This window comes from Pantherophis guttatus, chromosome 1, assembly GCF_059756535.1.
Source record: "Pantherophis guttatus breed Tessera chromosome 1, ASM5975653v1, whole genome shotgun sequence".
Lineage (NCBI taxonomy): Eukaryota > Metazoa > Chordata > Lepidosauria > Squamata > Colubridae > Pantherophis > Pantherophis guttatus.
Window position 1 is genome coordinate 36547930 of NC_142063.1, and position 21872 is coordinate 36569801.

The following is a 21872-nucleotide window of genomic DNA, read 5'->3' on the forward strand; positions in this document are numbered from 1 at the left end:
AACATAGGCCTCTCTGAACATAGTCTAAAACACTTGCAGACATTAATCTGTTGGGTCCCTAATTTACTACTGGAATAATATATCCAAATAGTGAAACATCTTGGTGAAGCTGTTGCTTCTTCCAGACAAATCAAACGAGGAGGCCAAATGACATTTCAGAAAGTCATATGGATGTGAGGCTTTCACTTGTTGACTTTATATGAACAATGATTTCATTGTTAATATATGAATGAATGCATCAAAATTAAATGGGACAGAGATGTAGGAACTCAACCATATCTACAAATCCAGCAGAGTTTAACATTTGCAGATTGGGGTGGTGATGGTATAGGATTGAACGTAGTATTTGCTACCTTGCCGTGTTACCCCAGCTATCACTCCTTTTGTTTGTGGCCATAATGCTCGGAATTTGGGAAATGAAAAGTCCCAGTCAGAATATCAGAATATCAGGTTGGACTCGGGAGCGCTTTGATGCTCTCTGTTTCTGTGAAACATTTTTTTAAACAAGAGTGCTACTCTTGATGTACCAGGTCACCCACAGCCTCAGACATTAAGGAACAATAAACTCTCAATTCAATAGCTCATGGTCCTTATTCATCCTAGGGAATAATTGACGTTGTCCTCATTTAGCAGACACTATTGAGACCAAGAACTCAGTTGTTAAACACAATGGCATCTAAGTGAAGCAGTAACCGTGCTTCGGATTATACATTAGATCTCCTTTATTTTCCAGACCTGCAAAGATTGCCAATGTGAGGATTGGTCACAAAGTTACTTTTTTAAAATCCCCATTGTAATCGGGGTAACCAATACCATTGCTGTATGAGGCAGTCATTAAATAAGGACTACCTGATGATACAGGCCTGCTTTCCAATCTAAGCCTAACCAACCTGTCTGAATATATTTTAATCTTTTATTACGATTCCTCAAATCCCAAATTTGGATGCACAGAAATAAAACGTTGATCTCATTGTTTGGAATAAGAACTGAACTGAATAATATATTTTAAACTATTTTCCACTGTCAGAAAAGTTAGAAGAACAGTTTCAGAGGAAACATTTATCAACTTTCTTTCTAATCTAATTCACTACACAAGAAAAGTTGTTGTAGTGAACACTGGAATGTTGCCATTTTTGATGAACTACTTTTAAGGAGCGACCGAGATAATCTTTACCACACTATACTGAGAGAACATTAAATTAGCCCTCCAGCCAGAGAACTGAATTTTCTTTATGAAAGTGCCATACCGAAAACATTTAGCAACCCACCCTGCCCCGGATATCAAAGAAGCCAGCTTTATCAGTTACTCAACTACATCACCCCAAAATTAAATGTCAAAATAAATACAGCTCGCAAGAAGTGTGAAGGTGGATTGTTCCTCTCAGGATAATCTTCTCCAGAGGCCTGTACGACAGGCACAGCAGGGAGAGAATTTGATGAGTGTCCATCTTAAGAGAAATGGGGGAGAAACCACCTGGAGAAAGGCACTGTCAGTAGCAGCCTCTTCATTTGTGGATACTTATTTATTTGTTTAAAATACTTATACAGTCGCCAATCTTATAACCAAACTCCGGGTGGCTCCCAATCAAAAGTTAAAACAATGCAAGAGCCATATTAACACTGTAAAACCAACGCATTAAAAACAAAAACCTGGCGCCAAGTCATACTTCTGATGTGCAGTCACCTAGTGATTTGGGGGAAAGGCCAGATCTCCAAAGCTTTAAGGAAGGCTGGGAACTAGGTAGAGCTTTGCCAAACTTTGGGGAGAGTGTTCCATAGGGCAGGGGCTGCCAAAGAAAAAGCATGCTTCCTAACTCCCATTTGATGGCAATATTTAGGGGAAGGGACTAGGAACCTTCCCATCATATATGAGCTGGTAGGATCGCTAGATGTTTTTAGGAAAAGGTTCTGCAGATAACCTGGCCCTGTGCCATCTACAGCTAGTTTAAAGGTGATCACCAACACTTTGAATTGTACCCAGAAAGAAACTGGAAGTCAGAGCAGCTTGTACACAAAGGTGTTACATGAACAAACCTAGCCCCCCCCCATTACTGCCATTACATTATTGTTTGAAGTAATCAAAACAGAATAGTTTGATCTATGAGGCTAGCTCAGCCCCTTGAATCCTTTAGGAAACTAAAAGGACTGTAGAATTTGTCTTTTTTCCTAAAGCACTTGGGGAGGAAGATTTAACTGAACCAATATACAGTAGTTGTAACGCTGGATAGATTCTTAAAGTTTTAATGGAAGCACATTGTACACTGCCTGGAATCATATGAATAGGTGGCATACATACCGGTATATTTCAAACAAACGAACAATAAAGCTTGTGGGGCACCCCTTCAGCAGCAATTTTTAATAAGATCAAGGAGTTCATAATGGGATATTTCATTTGTAGACGCTGTGCTGAATTGCTGCAAAGGACAGCATTTGAAATAGCAGTGGGGCTACTGGCAAGAGAGGCAGTTTGGTGTAGTGGATACGGCACAAGGCTAGAAACCAAGAGACTATGAATTCTAGTCCTGCTTTAGGCACAAAGCCTTTTTAGTTGGTGGATCTGTAAGCAATAAGATTGAATCTCCACTGGCAGCAATCTCTGCTTTAATTGCTTCAATATCATCAAAATAAAACAAATTTAAAAATGGGATTTGTCCACAACTAATTAGTTACACTTACCTAAGCTATTTTTTAAAAAATGAGTTTGTCAAAGCACTTGATAGAATGGCACCTGCCAGGCCTTGCTATTTCTTAGTCTTTCCTTTATCAGATTCTAAGCAGGGGTGGGCTGTTGGGGGTTCGTGGGGTTTGGGAGAACCTCTAGCTAAGATTCTGTGCAGTTCGGAGAACCCCCAAATCTCACTCCTGACTGGCCCCACCCACCCCCCTCCCCTCCCCTCCCCGGAGTCCCCACGCTGCCAGTTTTGGATGCAGGTAAATGCAGGGCGTGCACAGAGGCTTGGGGAGGGCAAAAAACGGGCCTACTAGAAGTTCGGGAAGGCCGGAAACGGGACCATTTCCAGCCTCCAGAAGGCCTCCAGAGCCTGGGGAGGCTGATTTCGCCCTCCCGGAGTATCGTGGAAAGCCTCCAGAGTTCGGGGAGGGCAAAATGCCCCCCCCGTCGTGGTGCAGGAGGCCGCCTAGGCCACGCCCACCATGGCCACGCCCACCCAGAAACCAGGCAGAAAACCCCTTACTAAAATTTTTGAAGCCCAACCCTGGTTCTAAGGGCTGCACGATTAGCTCACTTGACTGCCTGCTGGCTGTTTCATTGGCTTAAGAAGTTCAAAGAGGGAGAATGAAAGGAAGAGGTTGTTTTATGGAGAGCTGGACCAGCAGGATTCAGCCAGCTGGCCGATCAGCTGAAAAGAACCCATGCTATGTTTTACTAGGCTCTTGAATTCTGCTAGAAGCTGTGACATAGAAAACTGAGAGCATTCCAGTAGCCTATGAAAAAAACTCACTCTGATAAAAACAATCATGTACTTGATACTGTAAATTAATAGAAATTATTAAGGTTGTGCAGCATAGAAGGGCAAATTTCTTCAGCTGCAGAAGGTGAATCCAAGAAAAAAAAAACCTTTCTTTTTACAGTATTCCTGACAGGCACTATGTGCACTCTAAATCTGGGTCTCTGCAAAGTCTCTGAACTTGTATCTTCTCTATATCATTAAATTGGTATAATTACTTTTTATAGATGCTAAGTTCTGGTTGGCTGGTTTTCCATTGATATTTTGCTTGCAATAGGGCAAAGCAGAAAAGGAGTTGATGTTCCCAGTCACAGCTTATAGTTGTAACATAATGTTCTCTGTCAACTCAAGCCTTCACCAGATGTATCCATCCACACTAATATGTATTATAATAGGAAAATATATTGCGACTTCTGGCTGACTTGCTCAAAATAGTTACATGAGACAGGAAGTAGAACTACAATATTTATGTAACCAAACAGTCTGATTATTACTATAAAATACTTTACTAAATGCAAACTGAGAACATGCAGCTGTCAAGTCAAATTTCTGGGGAAAAAAAACTCGCTGAAGAGTGCCACAGAGTGTCCAGCTCTATAGCCTTCAGAAGGTAGAAGAGAAGGAAGAGGAGGAGTTAGGTATGAATGATATTCTAATAATCAGATAGTAACATGTTCTCACAATATATTTATCTATGGTTGATTTAAGCATAGTTTACTCAAATAATCTGAATTTGTAAGACACACCGGACATAAATTACATGGGCTGGGTTAACTGAAAATGTCAGGTTAAAATATGGCTGATGAAATCTCCGCTTATCTTGATTAGTTTGTATCTGCTGTATTATCTTAAACATATTTACTGTACAGTACTCAAATGTCTTTAATGTATAAATAGGCATTCAACCAGTATGCAACCAGGTGAAAATTTAGATTATATTCTCATGTTTCCTTTCTTGCCTTCCTTTCTTGCATGTATGTTTAGGCTTTCAATAAAGTCAGCTGATCATGTGAACTTGTCATCTGGTTTGATGCATGGTCAGGTACATTTAGCAACACAGTAGGGGTACAAACAGCTGAAGGTGCTACCTGTTTTATCTCCATTTACTCAGAAGAAACATGCATTGCTTGCAACGAAACTCCCAAAGTGTAAAACCCTTGCTGCAATCCATTTTACTGCATGTTAACATGGATATCAATAGTCTGAAGAGATTCTCAGTCATCCAGGTCATGGTTGTCCCAAAGGTGTTTTTTCCAGTGGTGAAATCTAAAATTTGTTACTACCGGTTCTGTGGGCGTGGCTTGGTGGTGGTGGGGGTAATGTGACTGGGTGGGCATGGCCAACTTTTTTTTTTAACTTTTAAAACCATTTTTTCTGCAACCTCTTTGGCGAAGAGGTTGTAAAAAAATGCTTTCAAAAGGCTCTGACGATCCCAGCTGAGTTGCCTGATCGGCAGAGGCTTTTTTAAAAACTCAGCTGGGATCGTCAGAGGCATTTAAAAGAAAAAAAGGTTTTTGTTCTTTTAAAAGCCTTTGACGATTCCAGCTGAGCCGCACGATCATCAGAGGCTTTCTTTTTTTTTTTACTTTTAAAAGCATTTTTTCGGCAGAAGAGGTTGTAGAAAAAATGCTTTTAAAAGTAAAAAAAAAAGCCTCTGATGATTGTGCGGCTCAGCTGGGCATGGGGGGGGCAGGGATTTTTGCTACTGGTTCTCCGAACCACCCGCCTCCATCGCTACTGGATTGGGCGATCCGGTCCAAACCGGGAGCATTTCACCCGTTTTTTTCTGGAGGCAACTGGACTTTCTTGTTTTTTCTTTGAAGACATTTAGCTTCTCATCCAAGTAGCTTCTTCAGCTCTGACATGATAGTGGGGAATTCTTCTTCTTCTTTTTGTGCCATATCCGTCATCGGATGTTGGTGATCATGTTGGCGACCCTATTTTTATCAACAGCTGCACAAAAAAGTGCTGTTGAGTTTTCTCCAAACCAGCCCCTTAGATTTTGAAGCCACTATGTTCTTTTTCTGCCTGGACCTCATTTGCCGTCAATCTTTCCTTGGAGGATTAAGTGAAGTATGCCATATTTTTCTGGGTGTCGCCTCACAGTGGGGAATGAAAGGATTTATATTCCTTGCAGACAGCTGGTCATTTGCATCCTTTTATAGAGGGTCGTTGAAGCACTTGGAGGTTTATCTGTGTCCTCAAGGTCATCTGAGTACTCCTAGTTCCTGTAGTCTGCAATTTTTTCTCTCTGGAAATCCATTCCTACTCCCACACCATTCAAAGGGTGTTCATCCCAAATTGTAACCCTAAAAATCTGTAGATTTTAAGATGTAATTTCCCCCACTATCCTGTCAGAGCTGAAGAAGCTTTTTGGATGAGAAGCAAAATGTCTTCAAAGAAAAAACAAGAATGTCCAGTTGCCTTTAGAAAAAGCACCTTTGGGACATGGATATCAATATTATTGATTGCACAGGTCTTACTCCCAAGTAAACAATAATAGGAGAGCAGCCCTATACACATATTTTTTTACATAGTGATACTTAAACATTCACATTTAGCGTTAAAACTAATCCAGTAGATCTTTTATGGCAATCTGCTCTAATAATATTTCTAATCACATCAGTTAATTTAATTGCATAGTATACAATTGTGAATACAATTGTGAATTAGAGTAAAAATATACAGTTGACACCCTTTTGCTTTTCTTTAAAGATCATAAGAACTGCAGGGATGAATTAAGTAAAATCAGTGTGGGTTAATTTCTTCAAATATGCTACTAAAAAACAAGAGCGGACCTGGCTGGTTTACTCTCACTTACACAATTGTACATGGAAACCATCAATGGAATCTACCAAAGTCCCCAAGCCCCAACGTTAAATTTGGATGACCTTGGGTTTTTTTTAAGCCACCTAGGCCACCAATGATGTCTATAAGCACTTCCTCTAAATCATTTTTGAAGTGTACACAATACAGTACTTGGATGGGGGGTGGGGGCACCTAAGGAAAAGGTGAATAGAAATAAACTGCACAGATGCAGTCACTAGGAATCAAGATCCACTAAGGAGCTTTATGTTACCTGTAGACATGGCAAACAAAGGCTTAGATATGCTAAAGTTTTCTAACTAAAAAATTATTTCAAAACTTGCTGCGTTATTTCAATGGGGAGGAGGAGGAGATTCAATGAGGCCTTTGCTTGCAGAGGTGCCTATGAATGGAGGGAGGCCACCAGCTTTCATTTAGTTCCAATTATGGTCCTTTACCAACAGGAGCTAGGGAAGGAGATGGAACATTTTTTGTCTTCCATGTGTTCGTGGCCTCCTAGTCCAGCAGCTCCAGCTGGCATAGTCAACAATCAGGGATGACAGTATGTAGAGTAAACATTCTTCATTCTCTGATCCAGAATTTATATAGTTTGAAATGCTGAGATTGGGATTCAACTAACAGCAGTATTACCAGAACCATCAGTGCCCAATGAATATTCAGAGTGCAATGTTTTTATTGAAAAATGCCACTGATGTTTCTTCTATTAGATCTGCATATGTAATCATAATAAAGCTTGAGATTTGTTGTGTAAGGCTGCAATCTTGTTCAATTACTTAGTTATAAGCCCCATTAAAGTCAAAGGACTTGCTTCTGAATAAACACTGATGCAATTGCATTACATCTCAGTTTGTCCAGTGACATGAATGAGCCTACTGTATAAGGCTATAGTCCGTCACACAGTTATCTGTGAGTAAGCCCCACAGCAGACCTATTTCTGAGTAGGCATTGTGGAATTTCTGCTGTTATAATTCTGTTGACCAGAAACTCAATCCCATTCAGTTGAATGGGATTTCTGAGCTAACATCTGAATAAAGCAGGCTTTGCAAATGCCTAGCTCTGGATCATTTCCAATAAGCCAATATTTATTGCATAAATTGGTATCACATGTTTTAGTATTGCACACAGTTGTTTTTAAAACTGGGAGTGACTGTCTGCAGAGATGGAACTACGAAAGATCAAAATAAAAGGTGGCCATGATTAATTAACATGACAGCTATAAAGAACATAAATCTGACAATTCTTGCATTAGAAACATTTGGGGAGTCATTGCTTATAACCCCAGAAAATAAATCAGTGTTCTGATTGCCATGTGGATGAGCCAGAGGTTATATAAATCACTTGGTTAATGCAGGTACTGTACTCTCTTTGGGGAGGTGTGCAGGCGGTCTCTGCATACAAAGTCAGCTTTGCTTGTCCAGGAGATCCAGGATTCCAGAATTACAAGCAGATCCCAGCTTGAATGCCTGCAGAACTACTGCCAATCAGCATAAATCAACCATGGCCATGATGGTTAGGAAATGGTGGTGAAATCCAAATTTTTTTACTACCGGTTCTGTGGGTGTGGCTTGGTGGGCATGGCAGGGGAAGGATACTGCAAAATCTCCATTCCCACCCCACTCCAGGGGAAGGATATTGCAAAATCTTTATTCCCACCCCACTCTGAGGCCAGCCAGAGGTGGTATTTGCCAGTTCTCCGAACTGCTCAAAATTTCCGCTACCGGTTCTCCAGAACCTGTCAGAACCTGCTGGATTTCACCCCTGGAATACACGAGTTGTGATCTAACACACATCATGGAACCATCTCAGGGAAAATTGTAGATAGGACACACCTGAGCTAGAGGGAGGATTGATCTGACTGAGGATATGACTCTTTTTTTTTCCTCCTGTGGGTTTGCATAAAGCAGTGTTTCTCAATCTTGGCAATGTCAAGGTGTGTGGACTTCCATTCCCAGAATTCCCCAGCCACCAATATCTTAACATTTTCGAAGTTGAGAAACAACTTCCCAAGGCAAAATGACTATGTTGCAGCCACACCTGCCACAGCCACTCTGTTCCAGTAGTTCTCTGTCTTCAGCAAGCTGTCCCAAATGGTACAGTAGCACTTTTCTAGAGCTGGACGAGAGCTATTCATTTCTATGGAAGAAATAGGTGCAGGGGTGTGGACCCCTGCTACAGGTGGGATTTAGGACGAAGCTTCCAGGATATTCCAACTGAAACTCAACTCTGTCCTTCATTTTATAAAAAGTGTGTTCTGTGCAGTGTGCTTCCACATAGCAGCACACTGGTTTGGGGGGGGGGTCATCATTCACACCACAGTGTTCAAAATGCTGAGCACTGACTTTTGCGTTGAGTAATAGGGGATGGTCTAGAAAAGACAACACTTGAATGAACTTCATTTACACACAGCACATCACAGAGCCAAATTCCAGACTGAGTATTGTTTCATTTTTCTTCTGCAAACTGAACTGTCTCAGAAAGTTACCACAAAGAAATTTTGGAGGGATGGTACCCATCCTGGTCAAACCCCTGCCCCCCCTCCCAGAACTGGGTCAGGCTCAATAAGAGGTCCACATACAAGAAACACAGCAGCAAGTTCTTAATTCCTAAATTCAAGAGAAATGTATTTGACAGGAGCTAATTTATTGCACCGTTTTGGACTGCAACTCCTTCTAAAACTCAGTTTAAAAAAAAAAAAAATCTCCACCCCAGGCCAGTTTCAATAGTGTGCGTCTTTTTAACCTTTTTAATCCAAAGAGTCTCATTTCTAAACTACTAAGGGTGTGCGCGCGCATATTATATCCCGCTATGATCTTTCTAACTCTTTTCCTCCTCCAGCACTACAAAACTTAAGAGTGGGGGGGTGTGCCTCTTGTTCTCAGTTGGCAACTCCGGAGCCCTTTTAACAATCGGACATGCCGCGTTCTTTAGCACTGCGTTTTGCACGCGGGCACACACACAATACATATTTAAAATGCTCATCTTGGCTTGCAAGGGATGGGGGTGGGGGTGAGAGAGAGAGAGAGAAAGAGAGAGAGAGAGAGAGAGAGAGGGAGAGAAAGACACCCCCCCCTCTCAAATGACCTCAATTTAGTTACAAAGTTTTGGAAAGTTGCTCTGAAGTTGCAAGGCATCGAAGCACGCTAATCCCGGAGCAGCCCCTCCTTTTTTTTTTTCCTCAAAGCAGACCTTAGCAAAAACTGCCGCCCAGGAATTGAACCCAACGAACCTCGTTGCTACCGCTTAGTTGTGCTGATGAGCGAGGGGGGAAATTTTCTTCTCCCGTCCAAAACCGCGCAGTCCTCGCCCGCTCGGTGGCGGTTCTCGCAGCCCGCGGAAACCCAATCCCCGCTGCAGGAAGACCACAGCTGGACTGCTTCCTTCAAGTTGGAGTCACTTACAGGTCTTGTGCCGAGGGTGAGTCACCCTCCGCCATGGAGGGAAGGAGGCTGGGGCGATGGCTGTCAAGACGGACTCCTGTCTTTAAGCCCACATTTGCAAGCACCAATGTCGAGGCAGGGGTGGAGAGAGCGGGAGGGAGAGAAAGAAAGAAGCAGGGATCCCCGTGGCTGCGAAGGCGAGGGCAAAACAAATGTCTCTTTTCCCGGGATTCATTTCAAGGCTTGCCTGGGGCCAATGAGTCATGAATACACTTCTCTCTCTCTCTTCCCCCCCCCACACACACCCATTCTTGTACAGCAGATCCACACAAACACTCATTACAAGGAGCGCAGAGTAGCTTTCTGTTTACACTTTTACAAAAATCGGAGCCTTCCAAAGACAAAACGGTTTCTTCCTTTTAAAAAGTCACTTTACCAGCAGCCATTCCGGAATGCAGGAATACAGGTTCGCTGTCTCCCCGTACCTTACTGGGTCGCCCCCCCCCCACACACACACCGCCCAGCCTTTACCTGCTGCGGTGCCCCAATCACACCTATCCTAAAAATGCATTGTTTGTGGCCGCTGAGCAGTGATGGGTCTTTAAGCCGCTGCTTAAGTGACAGATGTCCTATGAATTGGCTGCATGCATTTCTTGAACCTAATGAGAAGGAAGGACTCGCTGGAGAAGAGCCTAATGCTGGGAAAGACTGAGGGCAAAAGAAGAAGAGGATGACAGAGAATGTGGTGGCTGGATGGAGTCACTGAAGCAGTCTGTGGCGTGTGTTTAAATGGACTCCAGAGGATGGTAGAGGACAGGAAGGCCTGGTGGAACATTGTCCATGGGGTCGCGATGGGTCGGACATGACTTCGCAACTAACAACAACAAATTTCTTGAACAGAGCAAGGCAAAAGTGTTTTGGTTTCACAGCTCCATCTCAACTCAGCCATGGTTAAGCCCCCCCCCCCCCCCGGACAAGTTTGTTGCTCCTAACTTCAATTCCTCTCATGGTCAATAACATCTTGCATGTTTGAACCCAGCGTTTTCAACCTCAGCAACTTTCAGATGTGTGAACTTCAACTCCCAGAATTCCCCTGCCAGTCAGTTTAACCAAGTTGTTTTTTTGTGACCAGTTTCAACCTCTGAACTTTAAGCAACTGTAATTTTAATAAATATTAATAAACAATTAATAATTGTAAATGGCATTTTTTTTTACTACATCCCAGGCACCTGGCAATTATCTTGGTCTTCCCATTTATTGTTGGATTTCATATGGCTGAAATCCAGTTCAGTGACTCTGGATACTAACAATATATAAATGCATAATATAACAGGATAAACAAACAATATTATAATGCAATGAGACTCCTAATAAACTATCTCACAGCTCATCACTGTCCATCCTGGCCCTAATCCCTGACAGAAAAGCCAAGACTTCCTAACAGGGTCAGGACTAAATCTCAGGCGTGGATAGTGCTCTCTTGAGTTGAGCAGCACTTCTTCCAGTTGGCTAAAAAGTTGTGAACTGCTATCCCATCATGTTCCTTGTTCTCTCACTAGAAAACCAACTAAACGGTAGGTTCAACGTAACTGCATAGCAAACAGTCTTTGATTCCAGTCAGAAAACAGCTGAGGAATCGTGGCAAGGCATTAGAGCAGGGGTGTCAAACTCAAGGCCTGGGGGCCAGATCCGGTCCATGTGGTGCTTAGATCTGGCCCATGAGGCCACCCTGGAAGCAGCAAAGGACTGGCCTGCAGTGCCTCTGCCAGCGAAAACAAAGCTTGGGAGGGCCACGGGCAGTCTTCCCAGGTTCCATTTTCGCTGGCAGAGGGCTGCAAGAGATTGTTGCATCCAAAAATAGAGCTCAGGAGCCTGTTTTTGCTGGCAGGGTGCTTGGGCCACCAAGGCACCCCCAACAAGTGATGTCAAGCTGGCCACGCCCACCCCACCCCCCTGAGGTCAAACACAACCCTGATGTAGCCCTCAATGAAATCGAGTTTCACAACCCTGCATTAGAGTGTCTTGACTTCAGGAGCAGAGGAGAAACCCAGTAGGCCAAGAAAGAGGATTAGGAGCAAATGAGAAATAACATAGCTTCACAAGCAACGCACAAAACTGTCTTCACAACAGCTCCTTTGAAATAGGAACTAATCTGATTAAAACTTGAAGTTAATCAGTAAAATGTGAAAAAACATGTTGGAAGCCCTTCAGTCTGAGGGCACATAAGGATGATGGCTATCTTGAATAACAGAGTTGGAAGGGACCTTGGAGGTCTTCTAGTTTAACCCCCTTGCTCAGGCACGAAACTCTATACCAGTGGTCGGCAAACCACGGCTCGTGAGCCACATGCGGCTCTTTGGCCCCTTGAGTGTGGCTCTTCCACAAAATACCGAAAAGTCCACAAAGTGCCGAAAAGTCCTTCAGCCGGTGAGAAGAAAGCTGCGCATGTGCGAAGATGGCAGCAGTGACCAGAGGTCTTTTCGGTGCTGTGCGCCAGTGGCTGGGTAGAAAGATCAAAAGGCATGGAGCAGCCTTTAATTAGGTAAAAGAAAACAAACTACTGAGGGAAGGAGCCCACTGAAGCTGCTGGCGTTGCAGCCGCCCCCCCTCCCCGCAGCTTGGAGCTCCAAGCGGAAGAAGTCCTCGGCTGTTGCAAAGAAGCGGCAGCTCTGGGTGAGCCATGCCCACTTCTTTCTCTTTGAGAGCTGCTTTGCAAACAAGGTGCAAGTGAGAATCGAACTGCTGAACTGCAGGCAATCGGCAGTCAGGAGAATTAGCTGCAATACTGCATTCTAACCACTATGCCACCTCTTTCAAGTCAGTCCCACTAATGATGAATATCAACAAGCCAAACAAGCCAGACATGAGGGCAATGGGTCTCTTCTCTTTTGCTCCCTGCCAATTGCCAGTTCAAAAAATTATTCAGAGCTTGGAATCAGCATATATAGCCATCAGGATTAATAACTGGTGATTGACAGTTTTAATGAACTAAAAGCAATTTATTGGCTTAATCCTTGACCTGTTGCATTCTTTTAAACTCAACAGTTTAAGAATTTGATATCTGTCCCATGGTGACACTGTGACCCAGAATCAGGCTACTGCATTCGCTTTAAATATCATTGTGACTTCAGGTCAGAGTGGGTTGGCGATGCATCCAAGCTACAAATAAGTGAGAAATGTTGCTGAGCATTTGCAGGAACTGGTTTGTTCAAGTTTATTTCAAACTTTCCTCTAGTGATTTCCCCTTTAGGAAAGGGGAGGGCTAATGGCAGATTAGTATCTTTGATAAAATGCCAGAAGCAAATCAGGTTCAGGAACATCATTTTGAAAGAACTACAGGGCTGAAACCTTTATCCCACCCTAAATGCAATGGGAAACAGAAAATACTAGCCCATGCAAAGTGGAAACATAGCACTAGCTATCACTTGCCAATTCTTACCACAGTGTTTCTCAAACTTGGCCACTTTTAAGTATGTGAACTCCCAGAACTCCCAGCTAGCAAATTGCCAAATTGGAGAAACATTGCAATAGAGTGATAGATTATAAAGGGCAATAGTAAATGGTGCTTATTCTTTCCTGAAATGCATTTCTTTGTTATTAGGGAAAATACTTCCTGGTTTAGATTACTAATTTGCCATACTGAATCTATAATTTTGAAACCCAAATTGACATTCATATGTGAGCATGTAATTTGTTCTTATGCTAAAGTATTGTAAAGCATAAATTGTGCATGCAAAAGACCTAGGTTGTCCAGCTTCTAATATTCCTAATATTTTTAACACAACCATGTTGGCTGCAGGATTTTAGGGCCTCCTGACAAGAGGACCTTTGTAGGGCCTCTTGGGCAAGGTCCATCTTTTTCTTGCCACTTCATTTATTCTTCTTCCATGAGTTCAGTCCAAGGACAAGAGGAAAATGAGTTTAAGTTCCCTTTACTCATTTTTGTGTAAAATGATTTTTGCACAGAGATATTTAGGCAAATACACTGTACTGTCAGAGATTGGCAAAAGGAATCTTGGTCTAGGGTGGGCCTCAGCCAGGGCTGGGGAACCTGTGATTGTCCTGCTTATAAAAATAGAATCTTATTTCAGACTTTTTTTTTTTAAAAAAAAATGCTAATATGAAATAGCATTTGAAATAGAAGTTGATATTCCCAGGGAAATCCTCATGTCTGTCTCCAACTACCTCATAGTCAATTGCTACGGAGATTCTCAGTCATCCAGGTCATGGTTGTCCCAAAGGAAGAAGCAGCAGCTTCTTGGATGAGAAGCGAAACGTCTTCAAAGAAAAACCAGGAAGTCCAGTCGCTTCTTGAAAAAAGCACCTTTGGGACACTCCTAGTCAATTGTTGTGGAGAAAACTGGGAAGAGAGGATAGAAGCTGTCTTCGACTTACAACTGTAACGGAGCCTGGAATTTCCATCCCAGGTCATGATGGTTATTAAGTCGAGGCGCCCACATGACTGAACCCAATTTTATCACTTTTTTGCAGCAGTCATTAAGCAAGCACCATGATTGTTAAGTGAACATGGCAGCAAACATTATGGTCATTATCAATGTATCCCTATCGGCATTTTTTTGCTGGCAAAACTGGAAAAACATCATAAATTGCAGTCATGTGACTGTGGAATCCTGCAGTGGGTCAAAGGTAAGCCAGTTGCCAAGTGCCTGAGATGTGGTCATGTGATTATGGGGATGTGTGCAGCCATTGAAGGAACCAGGTTAGTAGTAGCTTTGAAGGGGGTGGGGTCTGTTGTAACTTAAAATAGTTGCTAAGTTGTTCATAAGTTGAGGGCTACTTGTATTAATGTACACCATCTTGAAATCTGAGAGGAAAGATGGGATATAAATCGAATTAATCATAGAAAATAAAATCTGCTTTGTTCGGCCAATGTCTGCTAAGCTCAAAAGATCTTTGATCACTTATCGCTGAGTTTAAGGAAATAATATTTGCTTTAGAATTTTTTTCCCCAAAAGATAAGAACATTTTGGAGAATTTCTTAATGAAGAATGGTGTTCTTGCTCTTCATTATGCAGTAGCCTAGGATGTCTGTAGATGTTCTCTCTTTCATTATAAAGTCACGTTTTCAGTCATCTGCCACTTCCCTGGTGAATCCTAAGGCAAGATACTAGGGAAATATCCCCTATTGGGACTCTTTCAGCAATTGTGCCATTGTCACCACTGTGGAAAATCCTTGAGTAATTTAGTGGAATTACTCATTCAGTTTTAAGTGGAGAATGTGGAAAGAACATTTGTGCACAGTTGCAGTTTTAACATACAATTTAGGATCTGGAACCTGTCCTGAATTGTTCAGTGTTTGGTTTCATTAGAACCAGCCTCAATACATAACTAATGTCAGTTATGGTAACTTCAATAATAGTTTTACATATGCTGAAAGAGTTCTCTTAAATAATAAGAACTAGGGCAGGCAATAATTAGCTCACACTCTGAAATGGTAGAGCCCTACAATAATTTCATTGCACAAATCTTATTTACTTACTGAAATCAATTAATGGGTTGCCTGCCGCCTTCCATGTCTATGAGTTTTTCATTTGGAGTGGCCACCTACAAATTCACCCACGCATTTTGGAAAGCTAGATTTGGTGTTTGTAGGATTGCCATTGGCTGTTGTGCATTCCAATGCAAAGCTGCATCATATATTCTCCAGCAGTGGAGACAAAATCAGTGCGAAAGAAATTAAGGGAGTTACTGATACAATCTTTTTAACATTTATGTATCAGTGGCAGTGAATTATCCACTGTACAAAATACAGGAAATGGCACAGTCTTTGGGCTTGAAGTGCATAATTTGAATTTTTGTTCCCAGGGTACCATAAAGCTTCCAAAACCTTGAGTGCATCAAATTGTAATTTAATACAGTAAAAGAGAAAATCTGTTAAATAGTTATCTAAAAGATAATATATTAATTATAATTAATATTAATTACCCTGAAGTACAAATGACTTTAAATCCCATTCAGTGTTGTTCAGCTCCCTTGCTAGTTCTTGGACAAAAAAAAGTTTGTCCCTGGTGGTTCTCAAATCAGAAAAAATGGACTAAATTGACCAAAGTGATCAATTCATCACTTGTGAGCTAAACTGAACAAAGAACTAAACCAAAGTCTGTGCCACATTTTTTGGAAACAGTTTGCCATTGCCTACTCCCTAGGGCTGGAAGAGACTGACTGGCATAAAGTCACCAAGTTGTCTTCATAGCTAGAACTCATGGTCTTGAAGTTTCTAGCCTGGTGCCTTAACCAGTACATAATCACAGGAAAATATTATTTCATACCATAGATTATTAACTGCTACAGCATTCAATTTATCTTTTTGGATTTTGCTAAGTGCACTATTGTTATGAGAAGCGGAGCCTAGTGGAGTGTAATATGCTTGCAATCATCGAGGGATGTATGTAATCATATGGAATTTTCCCTGCTTATGATGTGCTAAATGACCAAGAGAAACGCCTCGAAATACATGATGAAGAATGTACATGGAAGACTTAACAACTCTAAACATCACATGGAAAGATGCTGAAGTACTTGTCCAAGATCAAAAACACTGGAGATCCCTTGCTGCCTGATATTGTCATGCTCCAGGGAAATAAGGAGATCCAGGCAGTTCAAATGAGTATAAAGATTTATTGCAAGTTTAAGCTGTCTACAACAGGGGTGTCAAACTGGATTTCTTTAGGGTTGGATCAACATTGAACTTGTCCTCCACAGGCTGACCGGAGGGCGGATGGCAGAAGGAACGGACGGCAGATGGGATGGATGCCTCCTGCCACACTCTGCCAACCAAAATGGGCCACAGGGCAGCGCACAGTCCCCGCATGCCCTATTTTCAGCCTGGACGGCCTCCTGCAGCACTCTGCTGGCCAAAACAGGGTGTGGGGGCCACATGTGCCCCCCCATGCATGTGGCCCCATGCGTCCCAATTTTTGCTAGCAGAGGAACCATGGGCCAGTCCTTTGCTATTTACAGGCCGGCCCTGCAGGCCAGATCTAAGCATCCCGCGGTCTGGATCTGGCCTGTGAGCCTTTTATTTATTTATTTTATTTATTAATTTAATTTGTATACTGCCCTTCTCCCAGAGGGGACTCAGGGCGGTGAACAACCAAAATTAAAAAACATACAAATACAAAAGTTAAGATAATTAAAAAAGAATTAAATCATTAGCTTCCCAATTTAAAACCCCCAAATCCATAAAATTTAAAATCCCAAGCCTTGAGTTTGACACCCCTGGTCTACAAGAATCTGAACTACTAACAGTCAAAGCAATTTGACAGTAGATAAGGATTTCACAGTGGGCTGGACTTAGATCTCCTTGGGCGTGAAGGGACTCATGACTGATGACGTGTTTGATTCCTTCCTTGGGTTCAGCCTGGTCATCTCCTATATATATATGCTACATAGCACGGGAAGATCTAGCGCTAATCCTCTGATGTGCAAAAATGGTGCCTTCTGGTGTAAAACAATGCATCTAAAGCAGACGGTTAAAGCCATAATTGTATTTTGAAAGCATATTAAATTACAGATGAAATAAGCAATAAGATTTTAGCCAAAACCCTACCAACAATGTCTCTTTCCTATCAGGATATTTCATAGAATCTCTATGTTCAGAGAAAATATTTAACGGAATACCAGACACTGGAGAATAATAACGGAAAAACACCATTGTCTTTATGCCATTTCAGATTTTTTCTGAAAAAGTGGGTTAGCTACTTGAACAATCTCAAATAGGGACAAGCAATCATGTGTTTTTAAGTTAATTTGCACTACAACTCCCACAGTCCTTTGCTGAGGTAGCTGGGATTGGGAGAAACTGAAGTCTATTCTAAGAGTACCTAGAATATGCATCTGTAGGTATACAGAATATAATTTTCTTCAGGTTGCAAGTCTTGAGTGTCAACTGAATGGGCAACCCAGTGATCATTGTTTCCATATTGTTTCTAGCAGTTGGCTCAGTTGATGTCTTGTTTGGCTGATACTATCTTTGTTATGTAAACTGAAGTTGGAGATTAGCCATGTCATTACATTCTGTATTCAGCCTTTGCTTCATCATCCTGTCCCTAAAACTGAAACTAAACAAACATATGCTACCACACCCATTTTTAAAATGAGACGTTGTCCCATGACAACTCTCTCATGGTTTATTAATTTCATTACTCATATGGATGTTCTATAAAAGCGAAAAAAATTGCATGCATTGGTATATAATAGTCAAAATAGTATACAACTCAAAGCCAGTAGCTGGAGCTGAATCTACTTTGTATTCAGGCTGATAATTAAAATTTTGATTTATGATTACCTCAACAAAAAAAGCTTGGTTTCTGTCTAGACAAATGAATATTTTTAGATACCTTGCATAATTCTGCAGGTTGATGCAGAGAAGCAAAGGAATAGGACAATGAAGGACTGTAGTATGTTTTAGCTACTAGAAAGTTTTTAGCTTTTTGGTATGACTAAATAAAAACTGAGATGTAAAAGTTAATTTTTGTAAATAGTATACATCCGTGATGGCGAACCTGTGGCACGCGTGCCACAGGCAGCACGCAGAGCCATGTCGCCTGGCACGTCAGCTCAGTTCCAGCGTGCATGCGTCAGAGTTTCTGGAGGCTGAGGACAGCAAAAAAGTCACTTCCTGTCCAACAGGCTGTTTTGGGCCTCCAGGGGGCCTCCGAGGGGGTGGGGAAGTCTGTTTTTGCCCTCCCCAGATGCATAGAGAGGATCTGGAGCCAGATGAGAAAGAAAAACAGGCCTACTGGGCCATCACGTGCTAGGAGCGGGGGGGAGGGGGTTGCATGCATGGGGCAGGGCGCATAGAATTATGGGTGTAGGTACGCATGCACGCGAACCTCCCCTGCCCCCCCCTTCCTGGCACACGATGGCAAAAAGGTTAGCCATCACTAGTATACATTGTAGTTTCCTTGTGTTTCCATAATATAGAAAACATTTACAGTATACAATGTAAATTCTCTCTATATGCCCATCCTATCTACATACTTTATTAAATCCCCTACTTAGCAGAGCAGGCAATGCTCTTACCCTTCTATTGGTAGGGACAGGCGGTCAGGAAAAGCAAACTCATAGTTCTTATTATCATAATCATAAAATGACACTTCCCCTATTTAAACTGAAATTATTCAAACAGGGCAATTGTGATAGAGCAAAGTCTTTCAACAACCTGTTCATAATCTACAGGGCAATTAACCTTATTTAAAATTAAAATCTATGGGGAGAGGGTACTTGGAGCTGTACTTTCCATAACTATGTTAACCTCTATTTTGACTTTAAGATATATTTACTGAGTTTTGTTGATATTTCTCCTATAAGTAGCCATATTCCAATGTTATGCTGTAACTAGAGTATTTATCACGAATGAAGCTAAATAATGTGTACCCCAGGATCATATTGCAGGATCCAATCTGAGCTGGTCACCAGGACTCACAGGTTTATCCTTTCAAGCTTTTGGGCTCATGCTGGAACCAATCAGAGAAGTTCCCTGATGATTGGTTCCAGCATAAGTCTGGAAAGCTTGGATCTTTGGTCCCAGGGACCGACTCAGATTCTAGAATATTTATGTGAAGCAGAAGGCATTCAAATTAACATTTGAATTAATATTTGAATAGAAAAATAAGCATTTGAATAGAAGAAAAAGAAAAAAACTGAACATTTGAACAGAAGATAGCTTTCAAAGAAGAGTCAAACTGACAGTATTTTAAAGATCAAATAAAGTCTTCTTCAAAACATTTATGCTGTAGAACAATGTTGAAGCATTACATGTGTGCAAGATAAAATGAATATCTATTTAATTACAAAGATCATCAGAGTTACAAGGCTTATTCATGGATATTCAGGGTGAGGACAGCAAATCACTGACACTTAGAAAAACAAATGATGAGTTTGAATCACTTGATATTTGCACACACATGCATACATTCGCAAGGATTATTCAAATGTTTGCCACAGTATGAGTAGTTGTGGTGTAATCAGGTTTCGTAATTAGGAGAGGAGGCTGCCGTTTGGCACTTACATATAGACAATCTCTGTAGTCTCCAGCTAAAAATCAGATAGCAACGAGAAATCTTTTTGAAAATTGATTCTAATCCATTCAACAGAGGAAGATTCTGAGGCTATGGAAAATCACTGCTACTCTGTGCAGATGGTGCTAAGGTAGCTAGACAAATCAGATGGCAATCTCCAATTTTCCTAATTATGTGGCTTCGACCAAGGATTTGTCTAAGCTTTCATATTTGGCTGATGCTCAAATTTATTGTAATTTCTTTGGAGGAGAAATGGAAAATAAGATTTATTTCATGATACTGTGTATTAAGCAGAGTATTTATGAAATGAAACATATCTATGCATCTTTAATTGAGCTAAATTTGGAATTCATTTTTTGGGACAAACATTTGCTTGGGAACAGGGAGCATTAGAAACCGCATGTGAATTGTGAATCTGTACTGAAACAACACCACACTTCAAGGAGTAAAGCAGTGTTTCTCAGTACTTTTTGGAATGATAAATGAAGCCTTATGACTGATTGGGAGCCGCCAATCAGAAGCTATATAAATGTTTTAATCAGTCAATCAACAGATGACAATATGAGGTCACAAAGCTAGTCCTGAAAGCACTGTAAAAGAAGCTTATATAGAATGTCAAAAAAACCAAGTGCTACTCTAATTGGGCTTTTATCTTTGTACCACCTTGCATATTTTAGGAAATAAGTAAAACCCTTGTTTATTCCTGTTATCGAGGGTGGAGAGGAAAGAGGGCAGAAGGATAAACAATGACTGGATTTCCTTCTGGCTAGAATTTACTCTGTCATGGATCTAATTTGCTTCCAGCAGAATTCTTGGCCACACACCCCCTTTTTTTCTTTTTCAAGGAAGTCTTAACTCCTAGTGACTGCATAGACAAGTCCCTGCAGTTTTCTTGGAAAGATTTCAGAAGTGGTTTGCCATTGCCTTCTTCCCAGGACTGAGAGAGAAGAGAGAAAGAGAGTCCTGCCCAGTAATTCAGCTGGCTTTGTCTAAGGTGGGACTCAAACTCACCGTCTCCCAGTTTTTAGCTGGGTGCCTTAACCACTGCACCAAACTGGCTCTCCGTTAACCCTTATTTTACTCTACAAGTAAAATATATTTGGTGAATATTTCCTATTTTCTCATTATTTTTTTTTAAAGAAAGTGAGCATGATGCTCTCTCCTAGCAGCTCTCTATCAGGATTAGTGCTGGGAACTACAAATTCTAAAGAGTAGCACCATCATTATGAATTGAGGGACAGCTCTGAGAAAACTCATCATATTCCCCCCCCCCAATCAGCAATGTGTATTTATACTGACACAAATGGGCAAATGTCATTTTGCCTTCATTCTTTGAAATTTGTTTCCCTCTAAAACGACTTACAGAAAATTCCCAATTCTTTTATTAATAATATTTTGATTCATAGAGTTATGACAGAAAAAATATCACATGGTCACAGAATATCACATGGTCTTTGCAGCATGGAATGAATTTTAACGTCAAATGGAAGAAATAAAAAAATCCAACAAGCATTCTGCAATTTACATATTAAGGGATCTGTCCATCCTTGTCCAGAAATAGTGATGAATGGTGAACCATGCCTGACAGAAAGTACATTAAAGTGTACCATCAGAACAAAGCAAAACCCAGGTCCAACCAAAATGTCACAAATCTTCACACAGCAATGCCATGGAATTGTGTCATAACCAACAATTACTGTTCGGAGTCCATAGGGGTGGGGCAGATAACAAGATATGCATAATAACATCATCATGCAAATGCCATGTCTTATGGTCTTGCATCAAATGTTATATAGAAGGTATGTATTACTACCGCAGCATTTTCATGTTGATGCCATCATGCAACTATCATTTGTTTTGTTGTCATTTGTTGCCATTGCAGTTTGTTACACACTATGTTGATAATATATCCTGGTTATTTTTGATTGCGGTGGGAGAGAAATGTGTTCAATAAATAAATATTTAATTAATACACTCTACATGATATTCTTACTGTTTTTTCTCAAGGCCTATCAAAGATATTTTGCTGCAAATGATACCTTACCAAATCAAGATAAATACACGAGGCAGAAAAGCATCCCTTCATTATGCCTGGCAGTAAATACACTACTTATCAATAATTTAATTTAACTAATAATTTGCTGCCTATTATTGAGATC

The 21872-nt window shown here is 41.2% G+C and overlaps 1 protein-coding gene across 4 annotated transcripts in view; it reads right to left on the reverse strand.

The window, feature by feature from the left end:
• AHNAK2 (AHNAK nucleoprotein 2) overlaps positions 1-21872 on the reverse strand; it is a 98319-nt gene that overhangs the window by 63447 nt on the left and 13000 nt on the right. The window contains exon 1 of one of the 4 annotated variants that reach the window (XM_087871764.1): positions 9520-10020. The exons of 2 other annotated variants lie outside the window; for them this stretch is intronic. The gene's annotated coding sequence lies outside the window, so the exon portion shown is untranslated. Of the gene's footprint in view, positions 1-9519; positions 10021-21872 lie in introns of those variants that run through there. One more of the 4 variants, XM_087871767.1, reaches the window with a different exon arrangement.